A 25,877-nucleotide genomic window follows, 5' to 3' on the forward strand; every position below is an offset into this window, starting at 1 on the left:
ATTTTTTCTTTAGCATCCTGGTAATATGACAGGATTATGCTTAGTCATTCATATCGTCTATAATTTTTTTTACCTCTTTCTTGAAATTTATTTGTATAGTGAATGTGACCTTGGGACAGTTTTCTTTATAAAGTTAACCACCATATGTGATACTTGGTTCAATGACCCTAACCTTAACCAGCCAGGCTTGACCCAGAATGGCAAATAATTTGCTAAAGGTCACAGAGCACGATGGCAGCAAAGCCTATATGTAGAATTCTTTGGACTCATATTTTAGACGTTTCCATTTGCTTATGAGTCCTATTATGCTGCTAGTAATGTTTTTATGCTGGCAGAATAGAATTGTTTATATTTCATTTGCCCAGCTTCTGCATGATGAATGGGACCCAGAACATTTTAAAAGCCTAAGTTATAATCCCAGCCTGATTGTACAATGGGATTTATGCCTACTTCAAAAAACTATGGTAGAATGCTACTTTTCTTGAAACTGGGCCATAGGTCACTGCAAGCTTCTAAGCAACAATTCTTTTTTTTTTTTTTTTTTTGCAAAAGGAATTTGGCGACTTTTCTAGTTTTTTCACCCTTCTTTCCCCACCTCTATTCCCATGGCAAAATCTACCTATAAAGTATTTACTTTTCAAGTCAATCTGCCCTTTTAACATCTCCTAATACTTGAATTATAGCCATTTTGACTCTTTTTCCCCCAACATACCCTTACCAAGTTCTTACCTTTACTTTAGATTTTTGGTCCTAGACACGTCCTCATACAGAATACTGATGGAGCTATGTAAGTTTTACTCTAGCTTTCGCTTTGTGGATTTAACTACAACAATGGTAAGAAAAAAGGAAGAGAAGAGTAATGTCAAAGTCATGTTGTAAGTATCATGTTAGATATTACCAGCTTATTGTTTCCACAGGAAATTTAAGATCAAGATAATTGAAGTGACAGATGCGTTCATCTGTGGCCTTGCAGACACTCTTCTAATAGAAGATGAGAAATAGAACTGAAGACAGCATCCTAGGTTACAGAAGAAAAACAAATGTTAAGTTCTCAGAAACGAACAGACAAAATGTGAAGGGTAGGGGTGGGATGGGATGGGGAGGGTGCTGGGAAAGAAGAAGCCCCAGGAACATGCCAGACAGAATGGTGAGAAATTTATAGAGGTGCTGATGGTTTGGGGTTTCTTGGGGGCATTGATTCTGTTTTATATTGTCTTCACAACCCGCTCGCCCTGCTTGCTTTAAATAATTTATTATAGCAGCAGGCCTTCCTCTGTTAGTTTCCTTTTTTATAACTTTTTCCTTCTCATCTCTGGGTCTAATCAGAGGCATATATAATAGCATGGCTGCTCTAGAGTACTTAGGAAAATCCGTGATCAATATTGCTACATTATAAACCCATGGCTGTTGTGTTCTATTTTGCAGTGTTTTCTTCCTTGTTATGTTAACTGTGTATCTGTGTTTTAAACAATATTTTATTCATCTTTGCACAATGAGACTATGGGCTTAGTCTTCTTGGCTGGAAGTATCTTTGGAGTAATCCATCATCAGAACACCATTGATCTAATGATGTATTTATTGCTCACTATTGCAGCACTGGCAAAAAACCCAGTATGATTCTAAAAATTTGATTAAAAAGAAATCAAGCTTTTGCAAGGCGTAGCCATCCAATTATGTTAGCAGCTGCCAAGGGTAGTTTATGCTAAAATATACACACATATTTCAAGTGAGCAAAACGTGATCTTTTCAAAAGCTTTTAAAACTTTTTGCTATGAGACAAGTAGACCAAGAAGATGTCTCCTAATTAGAAAAACTATAAGTGTACTCCCCATCTCAGCCAAAGGTATGGTCTAGTATTTTTTTTTTTGGATTATATCCCTAGACTCGAAAATGGACAGGTTTATCTTTTTCATCGACATAATAAAAACAGTGGGGATAAGAACGAACTCCTAGCCCTTGAACGATTTTCCAGGTAATCATTACAAATCAGAACGAACTGAAATTAATTGACAAACAGTGACTGAGTACCTATCATGGGTGGCACCTCCTTTCTACTTAACTAACTCCACATTGCAGTTCAAGCATTAGCGCCTTTGGGAAGCTTCTCCGTGTTCCTCTTTGGGCTGGTTGTATGCTGTCAGCAGGACCTTTCCCTCTTGTAGCCGCACTCCCTCCAGGCCAGCAGCCCCTGGAGGGCAGGGCCTCTCACCTTCCAGTTTCTCAAGAAAGGGTATTTAAGAAATAGTTGCCAGGTATGCTAGAGGGCCACAGAGAATTACAGGTGAACACTTGCAAGCCCTCTGAAGGATGTGCACGCGTATACTCACCGCCAGTGTATTTATTTAATGTTTATTTTTGAGAGACAAAGAGAGCACGAGCAGGAGAGGGACAGAAAGAGAAGGAAACACAGAATCCAAAGCAGGCTCCAGCCTGAGCTGTCAGCACAAAGCCCGACACGGGGCTCGAACTCCCAAGCCGTGAGATCATGACCTGAGCCGAAGTCGGACGCTTAACTGACTGGGCCACCCAGGCACCTCTCACCACCAGTTTAAATGGCAGTGATAATTGAATCCCAGTGCCAGAGTTCCGGCGTTGGCCCCAATCTCAATGCTTCATGTAGCTGCCATCCGTTCCTGCTCTTTCGTCTTTATATCCCCTCCTCTTCATTCCTGGCTTTTCTTCCTCTTGTCACTGCCTCCTTGTGACTTGTTCAGAAATGCCCCCCATCTCCACCCTCCTTCCACTAGTCTAGGCCACGGCCCCTGGTACCTTTTGTGTTCTCACACTCCTTGTGTCCTATCTTGAGCAAGCAGCTAACTCACGGGCCCCACTTGGAGACTTGGGGCAGCCTGACCACGCACATCTTTTCAAGTTTCACACGGCTTGGTCCCTCTTGCCTTCCAGGGCAGCCAACCAGCTACTTTTGGCCACGGAGGTCTGGGCGCCGTGGAGGAACCAGGTGGTTGCTGGGCCTACAGGCCGCTGCCAACCAAAGCTCAGCATAATGGGCAACCTTGACATTTGTGAAGTGAGGCTTTTTAAAAAATAATAATCCCAGCAGATTTGTATTGCCGAGACTTTTATAAATGTTTTTCATCTCTAAATCTCCTTTCATTCAAGAATGATCCCCTGCACAATTGTGCTTATGATGTCATCTGATGACTTAGGTACGTGCTTACCTCAGAGTGGGTTGCTGAACTGCTGCACGGACCGCGTGTCCAGGTGGAGTTTATGGGGCAGCAAAAGGAAGCGTAACTGCCTGGGGTCAGGGCCTTAGCATCGCCCTTTTAGGTGAGATCTTAATGCACTTCAAATGACTGCAAGAGATCAAGGACCCTTGTTTTCTGTCTCATCTGGGAGGTTAAGCCTCACTTAACATAGGTGCTTTCTTCTCCTACCTGCCAAGAAAATCCCATTAGAAAATTGGGTGATTACATCTAAATATTATTAAAGGCAACAGAGAAGATGAGCAATCCTAGATTAGGTCATGGACTCACTGATTTCTTTTGGACCTTTTAAGTCAGGAGCACTTGCCCCTGCATGTCTCAAAGCTTCTTTCATCTAGGTGCTGCAGGCTAGCAGGGTTTGAGGGTGTCTATATGAGGGGGGGGGCAAACGTCTGTGGAACCCCTTGCCCGTGCCCTTCCCTGCAGCCGGTGGAGGCTCTCCCTGTGGTGCTTTGCTTTGGCATTTTCTCTGACCTGCATTTCAGTATCCCGTATACCAAAACTTCCTCTTAATACTTTGTGACTGTGTTACATAAACTGAGGTTCTCACAGCCAGAAAGTTCTCATCCTTCACCTTCTAGGTCTCCGTGATTTCGACTTTTCTCTTTCATTTAGTCCCACCCTCCACTCACGTTTTCCTCTCTGGAAAGGGACATTCTCCATCCTTCCTGTTCAGGTACGAACTCTATTTCATAAAGCTCTATGATAATCATTGTTCCCACGAACCTTTTCCCTGCAGGAGAAACTGCATTTTTGACCATTTCCAGAGGACTTTCCTAGAGGAGTCCAGTGTGTCTTTCTGATGCTAAGGAGATGATCCCAGTAATGCGACTTCTCCTCTCTGGGATAATACATGCTCTGATGGCCTTACCTAGTGAGAAAGGAATTCATCTCGCAAAACCTCAATTTTCACCAGCCTTACCCATACTTGCCAGGGACACCCCCCCACCCCCACCCCTTACCTGCTTAATCACCCTTACTGCCTCCTGCTCACTTTTTGTATTGTTAGGAAACAAGATCACAAGCCTCTGCCAGCAATAGACATATTCATTGCAATCTAGGGGATGCAATCTAGGGTCTCTCTTTCTACAGAGACCAGAACAGGTAGACACTGAATAGGGAAAAGAAGGACTGGGCTGCCCTGATGTCTTTACAGACAGGACATGTGCGCTGGTGCCTCTTCCGCTGAGAAGTTCTTCATCTGTTGTTCTAACCAACCATGGACCGTTTCCTTTTGAGGCTGGGTCACTGCCTTCTAGCTAACACCAACACTGGTCCCTTTTGGCTTTCCCTTTGGAAGGATCGCAGTGTTTGGTTTCCTCTCCTCCATTGATTTTACCTCATTTTTATTTCGGGTGTTTCAGGTTGTTTTTCTCTGATCTACCTACTTAAGTTGTGTTGTTTCTAACCTCCGCAGATATTTTTCTACCACTTTCCAGCCCTTGACAACATCGCACAATTAGACACCGTCCTTATATTGAACGAAATTCCATTTTCGCCGCAGATCAGTAATGAAGACATTAAGTGGCATCCTGATGGTGACCCTTTCAAGAGCTAAGGCACCATTTGCTATTCTGTTTTAATTATGGCCTCTTAGCAAATTTTCACCCGTTACAATGTTCACCCCATTTGATAAGTAATATCTCTCAAATACTCTACAAAATTATAAAACCTATGTGCCTTATATTTTCTGTTCTCCATTATGGGCTAAATTTATAATTCCATAATTTTTCTTAAAGAAAAAATACTTATTAGACCAGAATGGCTAATTTGGTTTCAAGCCGTACTGCATTTTGCTTATTGTGAACCATTAGACATTTATGTGAACTTTTATTTTACCTCATTCCCAACCCCCACCGGCCACTCCACTGCCAATAATCGCAGTCCGACCCTTCCCTCTACAGTCAGTAAGCATCTAGGCTTTTTTTGCAAGATGGATATTTTATTTTACCGGTCCCTGATAGTTTCACTTTCAAACTAACTCTACATGGCTGAAGCAAAAATAGCCAGTGCCCTATTATGATTATATTCCCCCCTTCCTTTCTAGGCGGGTCTGTCTCCTGACAACAAATCATAAACCTGCACCTCTTCTGCAGAGCGTTTCTGCCCCTTAATCCTCTTGTCCCAGGAGAGTGTGACGCTACGTCGGTTTCCTTAGCATCTGCCCGGTGCGTGGGATCTGTGCTAGATCTTACGTGGTCCCTGTTGAAATTCTTATAGTTGGATAAGAGCTCAGAAGTGGAAGCCTTATGAAACAAAAGCCCAATGAGGGGTGTGCTTCACTGAGGCCTTCAGGGAAAAACATGTCAACTAGGCAGGCGAAAGCTGAAAGGCAAAGTTTATAAACGGAAAGCCAGAGATAGACCATTCGGCACCAGCTACTTATACCAAAGTGCCATCTTCCTGTTGTGACTTCCGGGGTGTTTTCCCCTTGGCCTTTTCCCGGTGACCGTTCCAGTATTGTAAATTACAATGCTGGGTCACCCCATATCCAGAACTTTGGAGTGCACTGAGCTAGAGTCAGAAGTCCTCGTTCCATTCCTAGACCTTCCCAGAGACAAAGAAACGAGGGATGCTTCCAAACGGAAATGTCCGTGTGAAGGTGATGTGGTCCACTTGCTAGGAAACCCTTCCGCACACGGCACAAGACTCCAACTCCAACCGACCTACGCGGGAAGGAAGTGTATTAGCTCGTGTGAGAAGTAGGGCAGGCAGCAGGATTGGTTGATTCAGTGGCCCATTTACATCATCAAGGATACAGGTCCCTTGCACCTCCCTGCCACTGTCATCCTTAGAGACCACTTCCCTCTAAGCCTGGGTCTTATCTTCTTGGCAGGATGGCTGCAGTTGTTCAGATGGTACTCGTGGGCATGACAATATCTAGAGCACAGAAAATGGACCGCCCCCTTGTACAATCTCCTTTTGAAGGAGACGAAAATATTACTAAGAAGTGTCTGAGAAGACCTGTCTTCTTATCTCATTGATCAGAACAGGATCACATGCCCCATCTGTACATCCATCACTAGCAGGATATTCTCCATCATTGCTTGAGAGAGGGGGCAGGTGAATGTGAACAAAACTGGGATTCTGTTAGTAAGAAAGAAGTCTGTGTATGGGAGTGAGGGGGCAGTAGATGTTGGCAAGCAACTGTGTCTAGTATACATTGTGACTTGGAAAGTAACCATGAAATTCCATTTATGACTACTGTGTGGCTGGTAGGTACCACTGAAATACTATACACATCTGGACACAAAATGGCTAGGCTAGGTTGACAGGGAGAGAAAAGCCACAATGCAGACTAATTAAGGACGGAGAAATGAGCCAAGATCAATAATTATTCTGATTAGAATCACAATAAACCCTAATGATTCAAATGTACTAATTTATGTCTATTTGTCCTCGATGAGTATATGATCTTTACTGAATAAAAAAAAAGATTAAAACGATTTGCTCATTTCGTAAGAATTCTGCATTTTGGATATATTTTTTTGCAGTATCAGTCTACTTGAATGTAAACATTTTTTACCAACTTTATTTACATATCACAGCATTAATAATAATGATTATCGATGATGGTAAATGGCTATGATTTATTGAGTGCCCTTTTATAAATTAGGAACTTAGCATCCGAGAGGAGCCAGTAACTTGCTTTTAGCTCACATAGCCACTGAGTGGTTAAGCTAGGATTTAGACTTCAGTTCATCTGCCCATGTCCCTTCCCGGCCCTCCATGGCTTCTCTTTGTGTTAGAAGACTACCATTGCCTCTACGGCCTTAAGTGATCGGGCCCTGCCCATCTCTCTGACCTTATTACTTCCTCGCTTGCCCTCACTAGTTTTCCAGCCACACTAGCTTCCTTGTTGTTTGTCTCATAAGCTGGTCTCATTCTCACCCCTGACTCTGCATCTGTTTCGTCTGCTTGGATCACACATCCTTAGCTACTGTGGTTCCATTCTTTCCATTCAGGGCTCCCCTTCACAGTGACCTCTCAGGACCATCCCATCTGATCTCCTTAGGGGATCCCCCACCCTCCAATCCTCTGTTTCTGCTCCGTTTTTGTGTCCTCTATGGTATTTGCCATAATCTTAAATAATTTGCCTGTCTACTTGGTTTTGCCTGTCCACTCCCCCACCCCCACTTAGAATAGAAGTTCCACGAGGGCAGAGATCTTAGCTGTGTTTATAAAGCGAATGGAAAATCAAGCAACTAAGTTAATAAAGAAAGGAATATTTAGAAGTTTTGACCTCTAATGATCCATAATCTGCCTTTATCTCCCACACTAGGGCTAAAGATGGATGACAGTTGTCAATGAGCTGAGTGCATGCACTGTAGCTTTTTTCATATAAAATCTGGAAACAACAAAATCTACTTTTCTCTCAGTCTCTCTGTGAGGGCAAAATAAGATATAGATATCAGAATTCTTTGGAGAGAAGGTAGACTTACTACGATAATATTACAGAAAGGTTTTAAGAGAGCTTGGTCGAAGACGGAGATTTGAGTAATACTCTTAACTTCGGTTTTTATTTTGATTATAGTTTTAAGGATGCAACCTCCTTTAGTGTTAGACATAAACCCTTAAAAAATGGAGGTGTACATATAAAGCTCAATTGTAAATTGGAAGACTTATAATTGCATGATAATTTGCAGTGGCAAATTCACTAAAACAAAATTGTTTTCTCTGCTTACACATAATTTTTCACTTGAACTCACGTATCTACTAAAATAATGTATTCCTAGAACTGTGTTCTTAATTATTCTGAGGTAATTATGAAGGTGCAAATTGAAAAATAGCTTTACCTCCCATGTTAATTTGGAAGAGACTGACAGAAGTGAATCAGTGCCTTCCTCTGAAGCTGCTTTTCTCTCTGGCTTTCAGCTCGGGACCCTCTCAACTAAAATATGTGCTTCTGTGTTTTCCTTTCCCTGTCGTTCTGTGGGTTGCTGTGTCATTTGTTGAGTGCGCTGTGAACCATTATTTTCTGAGGCCTCCAGTGTGACTTTACCACTCAACCAAACAAATCATCATCTCACCTTTGACAGGAGCTTCACGTCCCCCTCCTACCTGCTCACCTTCCCCAGATCTTTCCTCAGGTGACCTCGCCAACCACGGCATCGCTCTCCACGCGGGGAATCAGTCTAAACCCGCGCGGTGCTGTTTCCTGCCTTCTGGGCTTCCCGCTATCACAAAAACCTGTTGGAGCCGTTACTATGAAATACACTTCTCAGCTAAACTCCCCGTATCAGACTTCCAGAAGCAGATCTAAATGTTATGGTGAGAACACATCTATATTTGAGAGTAATTTTTAAGTCTAGTTCTTCCAGATTGTTTTTATGTCTTGCAACAGAGACAAGTCAGTAAAACACCGAAGAGGGAGGAAATGGAAAAGGATACTTCGATGTTGTTCACATGGTACCTTCCTCCTGTGTGTCCTGGAGGGGAGCCGTTTCTTCCTCACTTTATAACCTAGGTAGATTTGGGTGTGTGATTGGGGAAGAGCCCATCAAGATCCAGGTGGCAATGAGATGGGTAATTAAAGGGCTGGGCCAACATATCATTATTTAAATTAGGCAGGTTCATGGTCTACATAAACTCTTGAGAGATGGCTTTTGACAGGGTAGTTTTCATATACAGTAGATTGGCCCTTTTATGGCTCAACAAAGGCTTTGTTTCTTTTTTTTTTTTTTTCTCTTTCTTTCTTTCTTTCTAAGCTGTGTGGGTGGGAAACAGCATGAGGTTACAGAAAATGTATAGCACACGCAGTAGCAATGAGAAGGAATCCATAATGGGTACACACATATTGCTGGAACATTTCCCAAGTACTTGGAGGGGGGCGGCAGTGAAGCTTCTTTGGCAGAGGCAGAGAACATGTGCTTTTCCATGTGTGAACACCCTGTGCTTTGAAAGGTCCTTTATGATTCACAAAAGCAGCTGCTTCTGAGCTGGTGTAGCCACAGAGTTTGGGAGAGTCACCGAGATAGGTATACTGCAGGCTCCTGACATCTGTTTTGGGGGTTTGGTTAACTTTTGGGAATGTGCTTATTCACACGTGACATGGAGCAAGTTCTCTTCAGTAGAGTGTGGGACCCCTCTGTTCACGTCGTTACGGTTTGCGGATCGAAGTTAACAAGGTTTAAAATTGTGAACAGTCGTTTGCTGTGTTACATGCATACAGACAGACATAGATTTTTATTGAGGGCCGTCTTCTTAATTTTGAAAACTATGTGTGATGGCTTGACTTTTGCCTGGTAAATCAGCTGTCCTGAGTGGCTCTCAGACATATTTTGTGGCATGGGAAGGCTTTCTTGCTAGGTATTTGCAATCCTACTCTGTGTTGTGTTCTGGTGAGTTTTTAGTTTTATCTGCAGTTTTACGTAAAAAATCCTGTGGTTGTGTCTTTTGTATCCTTCTGTTCCACTTCTGAGTGCTAGTTTCTGTCTCCTCTTTACTTACCACTAATAAGTTATTTTCATTTTGCTAAGGATTTCAAACCTAATACCAGCAGTGTTGTTCCCTATCACTCTCAACAAGAGTCATGTGTGCCCAGTTCTTCAGCTGAGATAACGAGGACATGATTCTTTCACTTTTTGCTAGTTTTCAATTTATCGGATACTGACCTAATGGAGCGTGTGCACTGTTTGCTTTTTAAAAAAGGGGCGGGGGGAGTGAAAGCTTTGTTTTTAATGTGTCGTAACTGTTGTTTCCAAAAGACAAAGCAAAACACAAAACAAAACAAAAGATTACCGCAAAATAAGATTCGTGTGGATATGTTGAACTGAAAATCATTTGAAATGTTTCACGGCTACACTTTGTGCTAAATATAAAAATAATTGTGTTTCCCATGTGTGAGCATCAAAAGCCCCAGTTGGGAAATCACATGGTTATAGCAAGTAGGTCACTATTGATGGTAGAACATGAGACAGGAAATGTCACAGCTAAGATTAGAGGCCCAAGCAGTCCGTCTCGCCATGCTTTGCTGCATTGTTCGTCCTAAGTGGAAGGACTCAACAGGGTATAACTAACTTTAGCCCAATTTGAAAGTATTAGCAAGGATAGCCTTTTAATCTGTCATTCCCATTTGTTTCTAGATAACTCACTTTCCCAGTTGGGCAAAATAATTGAACTGCTTGGGTCTGCACATTGGCAGACCTCTGAATACCAATTAAAATGGCAGCCTTTACATGCTAAAAGTATACATGGGAAGCAATACTCAGCTGTACAGAATCGTAGCCCCAGATCGACCTGGTGTTTGAAATCACTCACTAGGAATAAGCAATTAAAAATGAATTCTCTTAAAAATCTCATTTATCTTTGGGGCGCCTGGGTGGCTCAGTCGGTTGAGTGTCCGGCTTCAGCTCAGGTCACGATCTCGCGGTCTGTGAGTTCGAGCCCCGCGTCGGGCTCTGGGCTGATGGCTCAGAGCCTGGAGCCTGCTTCCGATTCTGTGTCTCCCTCTCTCTCTGCCCCTCCCCCGTTCATGCTCTGTCTCTCTCTGTCTCAAAAATAAATAAACGTTAAAAAAAAAAAATCTCATTTATCTTTGTATTTGAAGGTAAGGTGGGGATGTGGGGGAGGAACTTTTAGGGAACCTGGTTACCGTGCCTTTTCTTCTTTGAGCAATATGAGGAAGATTTATTATTTATTTGTGGGAATTTTCACCACAGAGTATGCCTAATTTGGCATATGTTTGCATATTCTCATGTTTAAAGAAAAGGCTAGGAAGAAAAGGACTGGTCTCCTGTGTCTGCCCCCATGAGAGACAATACCTTACTTGGGGGGAGGGGAGGACAGGCCAAGATGGAGCCTTGGATTCAGAGAGAAGCCATCCCCTCATGCTACATTAGGCAGCTGAACACAAGCCCAGAGAGCCCACAGCTATTTGGAAGTGGAGGTGAAAGCCTGCCGAGATGATTGAATTTGAATCTGTTGCTCAAGTGCCACGAGTATTCGTTCACTTCTAGCACAGAGTCCTTCACAGAAGCACCTTGGCTTACAAATTCCATGCATTCTGTGTGGAAAGTCTCACTGCTTGAATCTCAGAGGCCTTCCCAAACTCACGCTTTCAAAGGTCATTAATGCAGATTAAAACACTCTACTTTGAACCGGGATTATTTCCTGCAGGTTGTAACTTTCAAGAGGGGCGGGGAGGTGGTGTGGAGGCTCAGTGGAATAAGTATTTTGACAGTGTTTTTACTCTTTATTCCTTCTCCAGCTTAAATACAGAGCCTAGATTTGTATACCTGATCCAGGGATAGAATGTTGGAAAGGGGGGTTGGAAACACAGCTCTTAGAGAAATCTCTCTGGAATGAAAATTCTGGAAAAGGTTTCCAACTGGCAGTCAGAGATACTGGCTTCTGATGGGAGGAACCACAAGGGATGTGGCACTCGAGACTGGCTGTGACATTGTGTGTGCCTGGTTCACACCCAAGCAAGCTGCTTGTGAGCTGTGGAGTTAGCTCATTTTCTAGGCCTCTGTCAGAGAATGTCAGTTGATAGTGGGAACATCTTGGAAAATATTTTGGAGCTTGTGAAGTAGATCTTTGCTTTGGAAATCTTTGAAAAATCCCTTTTCTAGTTTCAAAAATGTATGCATAACTAATAAGTATTTACATCTTTAGGTGCCTGGTAGAACTCTTTACCATCTTATGCAATTACTAGTTTCATGTGAGTTTCTGCTAGGAGTTTTCTCTTTGATATCAGTATAAATGACCAGATGGCCAGGCGCCCCATTCTCCCTCCACCCCAGTCAGAACCCCTGAGCCTGGTCCTGGTCCTGCCTCTGATAAAGGCAGATAAAGAGCAAGACACCTTCTGGGAAAGAAACGGAAAACTGGATTATTTCTGTGGACTTGTTCCGGCATCACGGCCGTAGGATTCTGTTCATCTTTCAAGCCTGTTTATTTTTCCTAGCTATAGGGAGCAAGTTGTAAAAATTTCTGGTTGGTAACTTTTATTTGTAAGGAGAGTACTCACCAGGTTGCTAGTTCGCTGCTTAAGTTCCTGTTGTGGCTGTTTGTTTCATCTGTGTTGTATCTAAGAACTCAAATACAATGTGTCTGATCACAGATGCCAAATAAGAGTAACCAGTAGGTTTCATACTTCAGTGCAGAAGAAGCAATTTCTGGTGGTGGGGGGTGATGGTGATTGGGAGAGGTAGGTTGTGGAGCTCTGGTTTCGTAAGAAAATAAAGAGAGGGAATCCAGTATACAAACATGTAACAGGAGCCCAGCCTGGATTCACACGGTTAATAACCTCCGTCTCTTTGTATAGGAAATACAATACCAGCACTTATAAACCCGTGTGCAAGGGAGTAGCACAAATAAAAACTTCACTTGTAAGAGCCATCTTGTCATTTTCCAGACACCTTAATGAGAAGGGTATTATAATTTTAACGGAGATGGAAATAATCTTTTTTTATCTTCAGTTTCTCTGATGATAATGTTGGTGGAATCTATACAGAAAACAACCTAGACTGGATTATTTTTTGTTGTCTTTTTGTTAACAAAACTTTTTTCCAACGAAAGAAATGCACCGCCCTGTCCTCAAATACAGACATAACCAATCAAGCTAATTTCCTAAGGGTGAATTATCCTTAGCTTCTGTGAAGGAGCCTCTGGTTTTTGAGCGTTTGACCCCTGAAAGGAATTGGAGGCCCCGGAAAGTCCTTAGGAGCTGTTTGAGGAACAGGAGAGAAGCTAGTTTTGATGGAGGAAATGTGACTGGAGAAAGTTCGGAGATGATCTTTCGGTCCTGTCTTTATTCTAAAAACCTACCTATCTTGTTGTAAGTCCATTCCTTAAGAGATTTTACTCATGGGTCACCAGATCTTGTCTCCGAACAAAGAATGTCTCTTAGACATGTATGACTGTCCTTCCCGACTCTTGAAAGAGGCTGTGGTCACTGGACTGCGTTTTCTGGCGGGCTGCCTGGCACCTGGCTTTGTCGCTGCTGGATACAGTCAGTCTTCCCGGACTTCCCCAGCTCCTGCGACTCGCCAGGCAAACGTAGGAAAGCAGGCTCAGAGACAACAATCCAGGTGATAAAAGACTCTAAATTTAGAAGACTTTTCCCTTCCACATAATACAATTTGTTTCTTCTTCCCACACAAAACAGGGCTGTCCAGAACAACTCTGAAAACACATGACCCTGCCTCATCCCTCCCACTTGCAGCTGTCAAACCTTCCAAAGGAAATTCTTGTGCCCTGAACACTTTTGCTGCGCCACACATCATAATCCCATGGTTTTTTTGTTTGTTTTATATATACATATATATATATATATATTTTTTTTTCTTTTTATATAAGAGTGCAAGCAGGTGAAGAGGCAGAGAGAGGGGGACAGAGGGTCTGAAGTGGGCTCTGTAGCTAACAGGCTCATGGGAGCGAGCCCAAAGTGGGGCTTGAAATCACGAACAGTGAGATCATGACCTGAGTTGAAGTCGGATGCTCAGCCGACTGAGCCACCCCAGGTGCCCCCATAATCTCATGTTTTAATGTTTGCTGAGGCTGAAAACTGCTAGTCCGTGTGTGCGGAGTGTGAAGGTAGGCTAATGGGGAGATAGAGACCTGTCAACCTACCCAGTTCTTCTGGATGGATTCAACCAGACTCTCTCCTAGGTGGCAGCAGGGGAAGAGCTCAGCCAGGTGACCGGCCTTCCTTCCTCACGGGGTTTTTGGGTGGAGGGTTTCTCCAGAGCTGCCAGGAAACATAAATTTGGGGGTTATATAGGAGTTCTTTGAGCAAACAAAGAGAGCCAGTGCCCTGCTAGCAGAATATCCATTAATTTTTAATTTTTGAGGTGGAAATGGCACCAGAGATTATCCACATCAGGGTTTCCAAGGTGGAATTTGCAAGATAAATCACTGGGGCTAAGAAAGAAAACACTGGAATTTGTACACATTTTTATACCCCAAAAATAAGAAAAATTAAGTTTTACTAATATATGGATTGACAGTTGCTCCCTCTCCTGTTCTTTAAGTCAGAAGGGTGTATGTTCAGGGTCAGGGGTGGGGGTGGGGGCGGTGGTTGCTCACTTGTCCACAGCATGTTGCATTGTATCTGTACATGTTGGGTTAAATTAATTGGCTTAATATTAATTAGTTTCAACTAAAGTAGCCCTCAACAGCAACAACAACAACAAAAACACAAAAAAACAAAAACCAAACAGCAACAACAACCAAGGCAAGCAGCTTAAAAAGATTCCGGTAAAAGGGCACCTGGGTGGCTAAGTCAGTTAAGCATCCAACTTCAGCTCAGGTCATGATTTCACATTCCATGAGTTCAAGCTCTTCATCAGGCTCTGTGCTGACAGCTCAGAGCCTGGAGCCGGCTTCAGATTCTGTGTCTCCCTCTCTCTCTCTGCCCCTGTGCCTCTCTCTCTCTCTCTCTCTCTCTCAAAAATAAATAAACATTAAAAATTCAACAAAGAAAGAAGCTTGTAGAAAAAAAAAAAAACCAAAGTATAAATTTAAAGGTATCACTAACTGTGCAAGCAAGAATAAGTGAACACTTTGAAATGGAGTTGACAACTTTGTTCTAGGACACACTTTGTTCTAGGTTCTTGGTTTATTAGCCAAGCTGGGAGTTAAAAACTGTAACACAATCGGTACTGACCAAACATTAGCCCCCAATTCCAAAACTATCAAGATGATGGAATGCAACATAGACTGACATGTACTGTCATTAAGAATGAATATATTGGAAGGAAGTGTATACTTTGCCTTGAAAAATGATAATATGACAGTGCCACAGAAAAATATGAATACCCCTGCGCTTGTTAAACCAATGTTTAAATTCACCTACTGATCTTTATAAAATTTCACTAAATGATGTTCTGAAGCCTGTTTTGAAGTTTTTACTTGTATGCAGAAGTAAAAAAGCTACATGTGTTTAAAAACTGTCTTTCTGGGGCACCTGGGTGGCTCAGTCGGTTGAGCATCCGACTTTGGCTCAGGTCATGATCTCAGTTTGTGGGTTCGAGCCCCCATCGGGCTCTGTGCTGACCTCTTGCTCAGAGCCTGGAGACTGCTTCAGATTCTATGTCTCCTTCTCTCTCTGCCCACCTCCCCTCCCCCCACTCATGCTTTGTCTCACTGTTTCTCAAAAATAAATAAATGTAAAAACATAAAAATTAAAAAAACAACTGTTTTTGCTCCCAGTACAAACCCAGATAAGATACTATGTTGAAAACTATCTAAAATGAGTTTCTCTGTCACAAAGTGCTGTGAAAGTATTATTGAAGGTGTTACTGTATCTTGAAGAAGCAAATACATATTGAACAGGTTACGGAGGGCAGAAGACTTGTTTTACATTTGTAAGATGTTAGATCTAGCCTATTGTATTTGCTCATTTCTGTTTCACCAATGAAATATGCTAAGTGCCCCCTTTTGGTGAGCCATCACTAGATGAAATTCATTCACAATCTTTATGAAAATGTTTTGTGAGAAAAACCAAGTAGTGTTCCCTCTTGAGAAGCAGCTGTTTCTTAGAGAAGGATTCCAGGGTGAGGTTATAAGAGATCACTTCATTCACTGCATCATTCATAAGCAAGCTAGGGCAGCCAAGATGTTGAAGCCAGAGGTATACAAAATGCTGCGGGATACTTCATAATTAATTTTATAAAAAACAAATGTGTAATATACAGTGTAGTCAAAGCAATACAATATTTTGTATTAAGTTGAGAAGGGACCATGAAAATCTTCTGTACCACACAGAGATTTGCTGGTTATCTTATCAAAAAATAATTGAGTTGTCCAACTTACAGATAAGTTACATTCATTTTTCTTTTTATAAAAAGTGAAGGGTTCCCTATTTGGTTAACTATTTCTGTGATAATGAGCCACTCTAGTAATATGCTACCTATGGGTTGTTGTTTAAAAATATAGAGCATAATTAATTTATCCTTTCAAGATAAAGATGTCATTTTAAGAATAAGTAAGAAGATAACTGAATTTTAACGAAACTTAGTATAGAGAGAACATTGTGAAAAACAGTGTTTGGAAATGTTCACACTGTGATTTTTTTTTTTTTTTTTTTTTTTTTTTTTTTTTTTGCTTAGAACTATGACAGCCATTAAAACCCAGCTATGTAAAATAAATCGAACATGGAACTGGACCTTCCAGATTAACGTATCACAAATAATCAATCTAGCTTTTCAAACATAAGGCATATTCATTCACACTATTCTTGATACAATAGTGATTATTTTCTAAGATAAAGCATCTGTACTCTTAGATATATAAAGAAATAAATATTGTTGATTTCCCTTATACTTTTTGTGATTTTGATGCTAGTTTGATAATGCACTTAATATAGTACATCGCACATATCGAGTAAGTAAGCATGGCATGCATGCTCCAAAGTATTTTAGTATTGGGATTCACGAATTCAGGAATTTTTGAGACTCTAGCTCTCAGCTAAAGATTCTGAAACTTCTGGTGGCAGGGAATAGCCACAGAATCTTTGAGACAATAAAAGACAGGTATCCTCTTTCAGAAAAATGATACACAGATGCCAAATAAAATTGTGCCCAGAATCAGGGCGCTCCCACGGCCCCAATGAATAGCTGTTGTCGCGGACTCTGATCAACCCCCTGGATGAGGACAAGAATGCCCTAAGGAGTTATGTGCCTTACGCAGGGTCGCACAATGACATAATCTCATCTTTCAGTCAAGACCTGCTGAGCATATGTCATCGCATACAGGCTTCTGTCTGGCAGCTGAGGATGCAAACAGGACGATGGAACTCTATCTGGGTCGCCAAGGAATCCACAGTTTCAGCAGGGACTCCAGGGTGCAACCAATAATCACAATTCCATTTGTGTTTGGGAGAAACTTGTTTACTTGACCAGCATTTAACGCGTGTGCCCAACTGTGTGAGGGCATTTTGCTAAATAAACTTCATAGAAAACGCAGAGATGGGTAAGGCGACACTTGTAGATAATCAAGTGCCAATTACCCGCTTCAGCTCCCAGTGCTTTTTCTAATGCACCTTTTATATTCTGAACGTCCTGATGCTCCTGATTGCAGTTTGCCACTCTGTTTCCTTCATGCACTAAATGATGATGTACAAGTAAAGGGAGGTGAGGTGGGGTGGGGGGGGTCACACTCCTTCCTATTTCTAAGCAACCAAAGCTCACTCTTTGGGTTTACGTGCACCAGCATGCACTCCCCTGCCTGAGGAATAGAGCACTGAACTCTTAGATAAATTGGCAAATGGAAGAAAACAGGCAGTAATAAAGGAGGTATGGAATTTTATAAGCTTCATGATCTCTTTCCCCAAAGGCCTGAATCTATGTAATGAGGTAGTAGAACAAATTCCTGCCGAGTCTGAATTTATTCCTATAAGGAAAAAAGAAAAAAGAAAAAAAAAAGGAATGATAGGAATAAAGTAAATGCAAAATTGTTTTTTCTGCTCAGGTCATTAGTTGGTAATATTCTTGAAGGCGATGTAGAGTTTTTCCTACAAATATTGGGCTCTTTGTGGGGACTAAAAATAAACAGAGCAGCACAGGGAAATAGGCAAGCACTATTGATCTGCGTCAGGGCCGTTTCCACTTTAATGTTTGCAAAAGGCACAGCCCAGTTGTGCAAACCTATTTATAGGGAACAGCTTCCTCATTGCTATATATAGATGATAAAAACAAGGTGTACTGTCAGGTAATTTGGGTTTATGTTAGGAAATAGGACTGGGGGGCGGGGAGGGATCTCCTCCAGAACTAGTAAGGAGGGCTTATCCCTCGTGTTCCTGTGCCTGGAAGGAAAGACCCGTGGAATCCAATGTCTGTCCCCACACTGCCCATGGACACACCTGTGGCCTGAGTGCCGCCTCCAACTGGTGTTTGTTTACCTCTCAGCTGCCCCAGCCTCCCTCCCCTTTCCCCTGTGCCGGAAGCAGGACCTAAAACAAATAGGGTGCCTCCAAGACCCCCCTGCCCTTCTGTCCCTGTAGAGAGCTCTGACTCCCCACTGGTTTTGAGGGTGCTTGTGCCCACCTGTGCATGAGCGTGTGGGTCTGGTGCACGTATGCACACCTGGAATGTTTTCGTGGCATCCTGACATTTGGTTCTCCCTTTTTTTTTTTTTTCTAATTTGTTTTCTCTCCACTCATTTCCTACCAGAGTTCTTTACTCCTCGAATACCCTCCCCCCCAAACACTTATTTTTCTAGTTCCCTTCCCACCCCATTCACCAGATCTCCACCCCTGGGCTCTTCTCTTCTCTTTTCTTTTCTTACACCTGTCAGTTCAATTCAACAAGCGTTAGTGAGTGCTGAGCGCCTGCGAAGTTCTGGGACTAAAGAGACAAACAAGACAGGATCTCTGTCCTCAAGTCCTCTGTCCAGGGGGACTTGCGGTCTGCTCTCTGCCCCCTGCTCTCCACTCCAGTTATCGATCGCTCCCTCCAGGCAGAGGTTCCCGCCAGGATTCTCCACTGTAGTAACGGCTAAGCTTTGGTTCAGAAAACAATAATCCCCCCCCCCCCCGCAATGTCTGAGTTATGAAAGGAACGGGGGCTTGCAGCAAGGGGCGCATATACCCTGAAATGTGATCAGGGCTTGAATTCTGTGTGTTAAAAATATCAAAGTGATGCTAATGGCCTCTAACACCTTCTAGAGGCTCCGAAGTGATGCTGTTTCACCTGCAGGCATAGTTGTCCAGGCTCTGGGAAAGGGCCTGTTGACAGTTTCCACTCCGATGTGGTATTCTTAGTGCCAGTGCCAGTGCGGCACTGGAATGCTGAAATAACTAACCGTTTTTAAGTCGGTACAGAAAACAAACGGACCAACCCTGATGAAGCATAGTAACAGTGTGCTCCAGCCTGGGTGGGGCTGGAGAAATTGCTTTCCATCATCTCTGTGCCCGTTTCATCCCTTTAGATCTTTTACACCGTAAGTTTCCCTGTCCATCCAAATACAACATGAGTTTATTCTCAACGAATGAGACGCCAAGAACAGTGACAGGCCGTACATGTTTCAATCACAAAACGGTGTGCCAGCTGTATACAGGCCAGACTTAAAAGCAAGAGGTGGAGAAGGAACTGGCCAACTAATAAACATTTTAAATAGAACCCTCATCTCTATGCCTTGGTCTTCTGGTGATCACCAGACAAATGGTATTGGAGCTGAGATAATGGGAGATCTTTACCCTTCAAGGCCTCACTGTGTGGAGGGAATTCTCAACTGGTTTCATCATTCGCAATAGGGTTAATGTCTTTCTGGTGGCTGGGAAACCTCACTGGCTTCCCAGCTTCATTCTTTACATCCTTTTGTGCCTTGTCATGCTTCACCGAGTCTACTCTGTTCATCCCTGGTCTTCCTCTGTTTCCCATTCCATGCCCTCTGGAATGTGTCACTATGCGTCTTTTCCATTCCGCCATGTCTCTAAGTGGCATGCATCCAAATGATTACAGCTGTCTTTCTTGAGCCTTATGTAAAGTAATTCATTCTTGCCTTTTCAAAGAGGAGTGATGGTATGAGGTCAGTGACACGGCCATATCCAGATTACTCCTCATCCTGCTGCGTGTTCTAACACCGCCCACTGTTCTAGAGCAAATAAAAGTGGCCAGGACCAAATCCACCACAACTTTCCCTGACCATTCACCGTTGCATGGAGAACAGACTGGACGTGGGCACACGTGGAAGCAGAGGAACCAATTAAGAGGCTACCTGAATAATTCAGGTGAGATCTGATGATGGCTTGGGGAAGATGAAAACAGTGGCGATGGAGACGGTGTATAATTTCAAGGTGGAAGGACAAACGGGACTTGACAATGATCTCACTATGTGTGATAAGGAATGGATGGAAGCATGATGCCTCCTAAGTTTGGGGGATAGGGAAGTTAATGAGGGGGGTCTGCCAGAGGGGAGGGGAACAGACCCAGCACAAATGAAGTTGGGGAAATGATGTGAAGGATCTCTTTCAACTAACTAGTGAGAATTTGACTTAAGATCACGAATAGTAGGGGTGCCGGGGTGGCTCAGTTGATTCAGCGACCGACTTCGGCTCAGGTCAACGATCTCACAACTGGTGGGTTTGAGCCCCACATTGGGCTCTGTGCTCACAGCTCAGAGCCTGGAGCCTGCTTCGAATTCTGTGTCTCCCTCTCTCTCTGCCCCTCCCCTGCGCGTGCTGTGTATCTCTCTGCCTCTCAAAAATAAATAAAAATGTTAAAAAGTCATGAATCTTAAAATACACGGAATAGCTCTTTGAAAACTATGAAGTTTGGGGTGACTGTAAGGCATTGGTATTATTTGCTTTGCTCCATAACATGGCCTTGATGGGGTGGTCTGACTTCCACCCAGCATGGCGCATTAGTAATGCCTGAGTTCTGTGAGGGGGAGGGCAGTGCCTTATCCACTATACCCTTAGTGCTGACGGTCTTGCAATGGAAGGTGTTTGGTATGTTTGTTGAACAGGTTAGATCGCGTATTTGATTTAGAGAAGAGCTGACCCTCTGGAAACAAACAGCAAGTTTTGAAAATACTTCCGTCTTTGAGGGGCAGTGCTGCCCCCCTCAAATGCCAGAGTACCAGGGACTAAATCGGCTGGGACACATTACCACCAGGTGACTGTGTGTACAGAAAGTGCAGTGGCAGTGAGGTCCGTTTATGGCTGGGAGTAGAACAGGGAGGGCCCAATCTGAAAGTCGGTCAGAAAGTAGTCTGGAGAACAAGGATTGAAGCTTGGAGGCCCAGGATGCAGGTCAAGTCATTTAGGTTTTCGCCCTGTAAGGTGGTTCCTTGTCCCCAAGGTGCAGGCTACTCAGGAGGTTGTGCTGGGCTGGCTCTCATGGGCTCATTGGAAGTTGGTTGGGGCATAAATGCCATAAAAATAGGCACCATATAAGAAGAAAAAAAAAAGTCTGCCATCTGAAAAAAGAGAAAGAAAACGGCCCCCTTTTCCAAACCATCTACATTAGCTAAAAACTTCTTATACCAGCTGGCAATATTTTATGTGTTTGCCCCGACTGAGGCCTATAGCTCACAGACCTGCCAGTATTACACGATCAATATAAAAATTCCAGTTGTTTTGCTGACTTAGGTATTCACTGAGGGATTATCTGGGAGACAGACCTGAAAAGCAATTATGTGGAAAGTTCAATATGCTAGTTCTCCTTCAGCGGGGTTGCTGAGAGGGTACTTTCTGGAAACTTCTCCGGTTTTTTGGCAGGTGCACCTTCCTCCTGATGTCTTGTGCCTGTGGCACCACATTTCCAGGTCTTAGTGTTGTACTTCAGTCTGTCACTGTGGGGCCTCCTGAAGTCACATCCACAAATATTTTGGAGCTTGTTCTCTTGACCACAAATCATAATAGTCTTTCAGTTTGTTTTGGCCTGGCCTGGGATCGGCAGGGAAGAAGTGGTGCAGGCGAAGGAGTGAGATTCTTGTTGAAAAGACCACTTTTCTCAGGTTGATATCCATGGAAATATCTGTTCGTTTCCTCCTGGCATGGATTTTATAGCGTCCGTGAAGCTCCCTCCTCTCCACCCGATTCTTGGCCTTCCCCCACCTCACCTCCCCACCCCCCACCTCTTCTCCCCAGGGTGTGAAAGTACATTTGCGGCAGTCCCACCTGAGTCCCACCTGATGGCTGCCTTGTGTGTGTGTGTGTGTGTGTGTGTGTGTGGCCTCAGCCATGGAATGCTGAGTGTTTGCACAGGGGTTGCTGAGAGTCAAGTCAAGAAACAAGCCTGTTGGTACGAAGCCAAAAGCCCATTTAGGGTAGCTGCTTCAGTTTCACCCCTGATCCAAGCTGGAGCGGGTTCTCCAAGTGGAGGAAAGCGGAGGAGTGGCATGAAAAGGGAGCAGGAACTTTGGGCTTTACTCTTCAGCTGCTGGAGCAGAATTCTGGTTCACCACAGGTCAGCATCTTCTGTTTTCTGATCAGCGGCCCAGCCTGACTGGTTCGCGGTTATTCGGCTCACTGGCCGCCACAAGGGCCACTTGGAAGATGCTTCTTTTGCACTTCCATGATCCCCCTTCCACCACCCCCACGCTCTGCCCTTTCCTTGCCCAAGTTTTGCAGTTTACTCTGTGACCCACATAAAGTGAAAGAAAAGAAAACCCCCACGACCTAGGAATTCCCATGTTGTGAGATATGTTATTTCCTGCCATTGAAAGGATTATTTTACACTGCCAGCAAGGAGGGCTTTCAGGAATACGCTAACACTCTATTTCCTCCCCCTTAGTATTTCCTCAGTTGTCCTTAGAGTGCCAGTAACCTCCACTGGGTTTCTGTACTAAAAGTGCTTCAGTGTCTCCTGGCTAATGATAAATAATCAGCCGACTATTGATTTTGATCATCTTCTAAAATAACTGGCCATGTTTCCTTGCCACATCGATGCTATGGCACACATGGCCCATTCCTCAAGAATGGTAGCAGTCAAGCCTAGGTTGACCACATGTACTAAATCGACACAGAGACGCCCGGCTGGCTCAGCCGGAAAAACATGCGACTCTTATCACAGGGTTGTGAGTTCAAGCCCCACCTTGGGGATAAAGATAACTAAAAATAATAAACTTAATTGAACATGGAAATTGTTGCTGACCTAACAATGTCTCGAGAGAGAGAGAGAAGATACAGAAAAAGGATAATCTTACTAAACAAAATACAGTGTCCAGTCATTTTGGGTAAACTGGCATTTAGGAAGATAAATCGGTTATTCGACTGTTTCTGTTAGAAACAGGATCTGAATCTACAGGCAAGACTGGCCTGAGTTCCCTGGTCCTTTCACTTTGGGGTATCAGGTGGTGAGAAATAACAAGCCTATTGACCAGGGAGGATATTCTCTTCTTCCTCCCATCCCCGCCCTTGCTAAAGGAGGACAGTGTTTCCCTGTTGATGAGCCTTTGGATGATTACCGGTGTCTTATCGGTAATGATAATGCGGCAGCAAAGGTTCTCATGCATTCATTATTAGTGTTTTCACTAACACTGCTCCCTGAGGTGATTAAAGATCCTGGATCCAGACCCCACTGGAGGGGAGCAAGTACTCTAACCCCGTTTAAAGCCACCACCTCTGTGCCCTCCTATCCCTTTCCCTGTTGTCATTGTTTCCCAAACTTGACTCTTCAGAACCCAGTGATCGACCACGAGTGACCTGGGTCCCTGCTGAAATGACTCTATATGGACAAGGCAGGTGACGTAAACATGGGATGCTCTAGTGCGTGAGGGAATAGGGGAGCACCAGACTCTCAGAGAACAGAGAGGCCTGAGGCCTAAAGATCATGAAATCCTCCCCCCACCTCCCCACACCTTCCCCCTTCCCCCAATGTAATACCCACGACTTTCAGGCTCCAGGATGCCAGCTGAAAAGTGATTTAAGCAAATCTGCACCCATAAGGCCCTTTATGCAAAGTAGTTCCTTGGCCTGGAATGTCTGCAGTCCCACATCTCATCCTCCACAGCTGGGCTTGAATTCCGCCTTCCCAGACAGATCCAGTCCCCCTCCCCCTTGCTGCTTAGCGCCGTAGTTATGCTTCTGCTCACCACACATCACACTCCGCCTTCCACTGGACGTACTTGGGTAGCTGTAGTAGGCTGCTGAAAGGCTGCATCTTCGAGTTTCTCATTCCATCTGCCCTTAGCATTTATTTCCATATAGTGGATTCTCAGTAAACCTTTCTGTTGGGAGAAGGGGGAGAAAGCAAGCCTAGTTTCAAATCATAACCATTCAAAATGGAGACACTCTATTATACTATAGTCGTGGCATCCGGTGGAAAAGTAAGTGAAAACCTTTGCATGCCCAGGACGTGAGTATTTCTCTGCCAAAAATAATTCTGAGCCAAGTCATCTATAAGCATATCACAGAATTAGGGAAGTCCCTTTTTTCTCTTTGTTATGTCCAGCTGGACTGTTAACGATTAATGTGGTGCATTCATTCATTTGTCTTTTCACTTACCTCTTCATTTATAGAAAACACAAGCACAGGGCAGGCTTGAATTCTCTGTCTGAAATAATTGCTTGACTCCGGGGATCATGTAACCTGTGGCATCCAAGCAGTTAGAACTCTAGGAGAAGCAAAGTAGGAACAATGCACCACCCTGGAAAATAAATAGCACCTTAATGTCAGAATGTGAGAAGCTGTCTCACGAAGAACAGGCTTCAGAACATCCTAAATGAGTAACCTCATGCACAGTAGCATGCTGGCACAGTGGCCGTATTGATTTATGTATTAGTGCTTTATTTAAACTCTGTGCCCAAAGGTAACTGAGTAGTACAGGGCTTCTGAGTCCCACCGGACCCGGCCTGGGAGAAGGCCTCCAGATCTTGATGTAGGCGGGAAGTTAATCCGTTGTTTTGATGTCTGCCTTTGTTAATCATTGAGCCTTTGACACTGAGATTTTAGTTTCAGGTTGGGTTCATTGAGGTGTAACTTGTACTAAATTTACCCTTTTTTTAGTGTACAGGACCATGTATTTTAACAAATGCATACGGGTGTATGATGACCATCGTGATCAAGATACAAGATAGCGTCAGCACTCCCCAAATTTCTTTTATGCCCTCTTGAAGTCAACCTTCCCTTGCACACCTAGCCCCTGGCCACTACTGACCTGTTTTCTGACCCTGTAATTTTGCCTTTTCCAGGATGTTCTATAAAGGAAATCATACGCCATGCAGGCTTCTGAGTCTGGTTTCTTTCATACAGCATAATGAGATCCCTCCATGTTGCTCTGTGCATCGGTAGCTAGTTCCTTTTTATTGCTCAGTAGGATTCCCTTCATCGTATAAATGTACTACTGTTTATCTCTTCACCAGTGGAAGGACATCCGGGTTCTTTCCACAGTGGGGTCATTATGAATAAACATTCATATCCCATTTTTTGTGTGTGAATATGTGTTGTCATCTACCTTAAATAAATACCTAAGCATGAGATTGCTGAGTTGAATGACAGGTATATGTTTAATCCTTATAAGAAACTGCTGAATCATTTTTCAAAGTGGCTTTTCTGTTTTTGTGTTGCTATAATATTCACCGGGGGAGGTCCACCTTTAAGGTTACATCCACACCGTTTTAGATCATTTCGAGATGATTATATATTCCAGGGAGATTGAAGATCCCTCAAGGTGTCGTTTTGCTTGTCCTGCCTCAGCTGTGGGTACCTTGAGAGGAAAAGAGAAATGGAATAGGGATGTGGACCCCAACTCAATGGGTTAAGCTTTTTATTTATAAACAGAACTTTTTTTTCCTCCTAACTAAAAATGATTAAAGTGAGTGTTTGGCTGCTTGGCAAGACTCTGCCCTGATATTCAGAGGAGATTAGAGTAGCTTTGCAGATAAGCTCAGAAAATCTAGCTGGCCACAGAGTCATTTCCCAGCCCTCAGGCAGTCACTGGGTGTCCTGGTGCTGATGTCATCGACAAGGTCGAGTCCTGGGAATCTGAAGATGGCACATCTTTTAAAAGGTGATATTTCCAAGCCTTGGACAAACTCTCAACTGCCTAACAACTGATTTCTTTTACCTCCTCACCCGAATGCTTTCAGATCCTGACCAGTGGAGACACTTTGCAGGCCAGGCTTCTTATCACCTAGTTTATGTTTGGTTGAAATCGGGGATTATGGAGTTGGCCTCCACACCTGGCCTCAGAGCCTCAGCCCTAAAGCAGGGGAAATATGTCTGAGTGCTTTCTGGCCTTGGCTATGGTCAGCACCTTT

The 25,877-nt window shown here is 43.5% G+C and overlaps 1 protein-coding gene and 2 long non-coding RNA genes across 3 annotated transcripts in view; 1 reads left to right on the forward strand and 2 right to left on the reverse strand.

The window, feature by feature from the left end:
• The window catches only part of MARCHF3 (membrane associated ring-CH-type finger 3), a 148,437-nt gene that overhangs the window by 4,395 nt on the left and 118,165 nt on the right, over positions 1-25,877 (forward strand). The window lies entirely within an intron of this gene.
• On the reverse strand, positions 5,549-12,343 carry LOC132681596 (uncharacterized). The gene is made up of 2 exons (XR_009611133.3): positions 12,199-12,343; positions 5,549-5,893 (listed from the first exon to the last, which is right to left on the reverse strand). It is a non-coding gene; the product is annotated as an uncharacterized LOC132681596 (long non-coding RNA).
• The window catches only part of LOC132681594 (uncharacterized), a 29,904-nt gene continuing 17,834 nt past the window's right edge, over positions 13,808-25,877 (reverse strand). The window contains exons 4-6 of the long non-coding RNA XR_009611131.2: positions 24,124-24,265; positions 23,712-23,846; positions 13,808-13,920 (exon numbers count right to left, since the gene is read on the reverse strand). This is a non-coding gene — a long non-coding RNA (uncharacterized LOC132681594). The remainder of the gene's footprint in view (positions 13,921-23,711; positions 23,847-24,123; positions 24,266-25,877) is intronic.

This window comes from Panthera onca, chromosome A1 (assembly GCF_046562875.1).
Source record: "Panthera onca isolate mPanOnc1 chromosome A1, mPanOnc1 haplotype 2, whole genome shotgun sequence".
Classification (NCBI taxonomy): Eukaryota; Metazoa; Chordata; class Mammalia; order Carnivora; family Felidae; genus Panthera; species Panthera onca.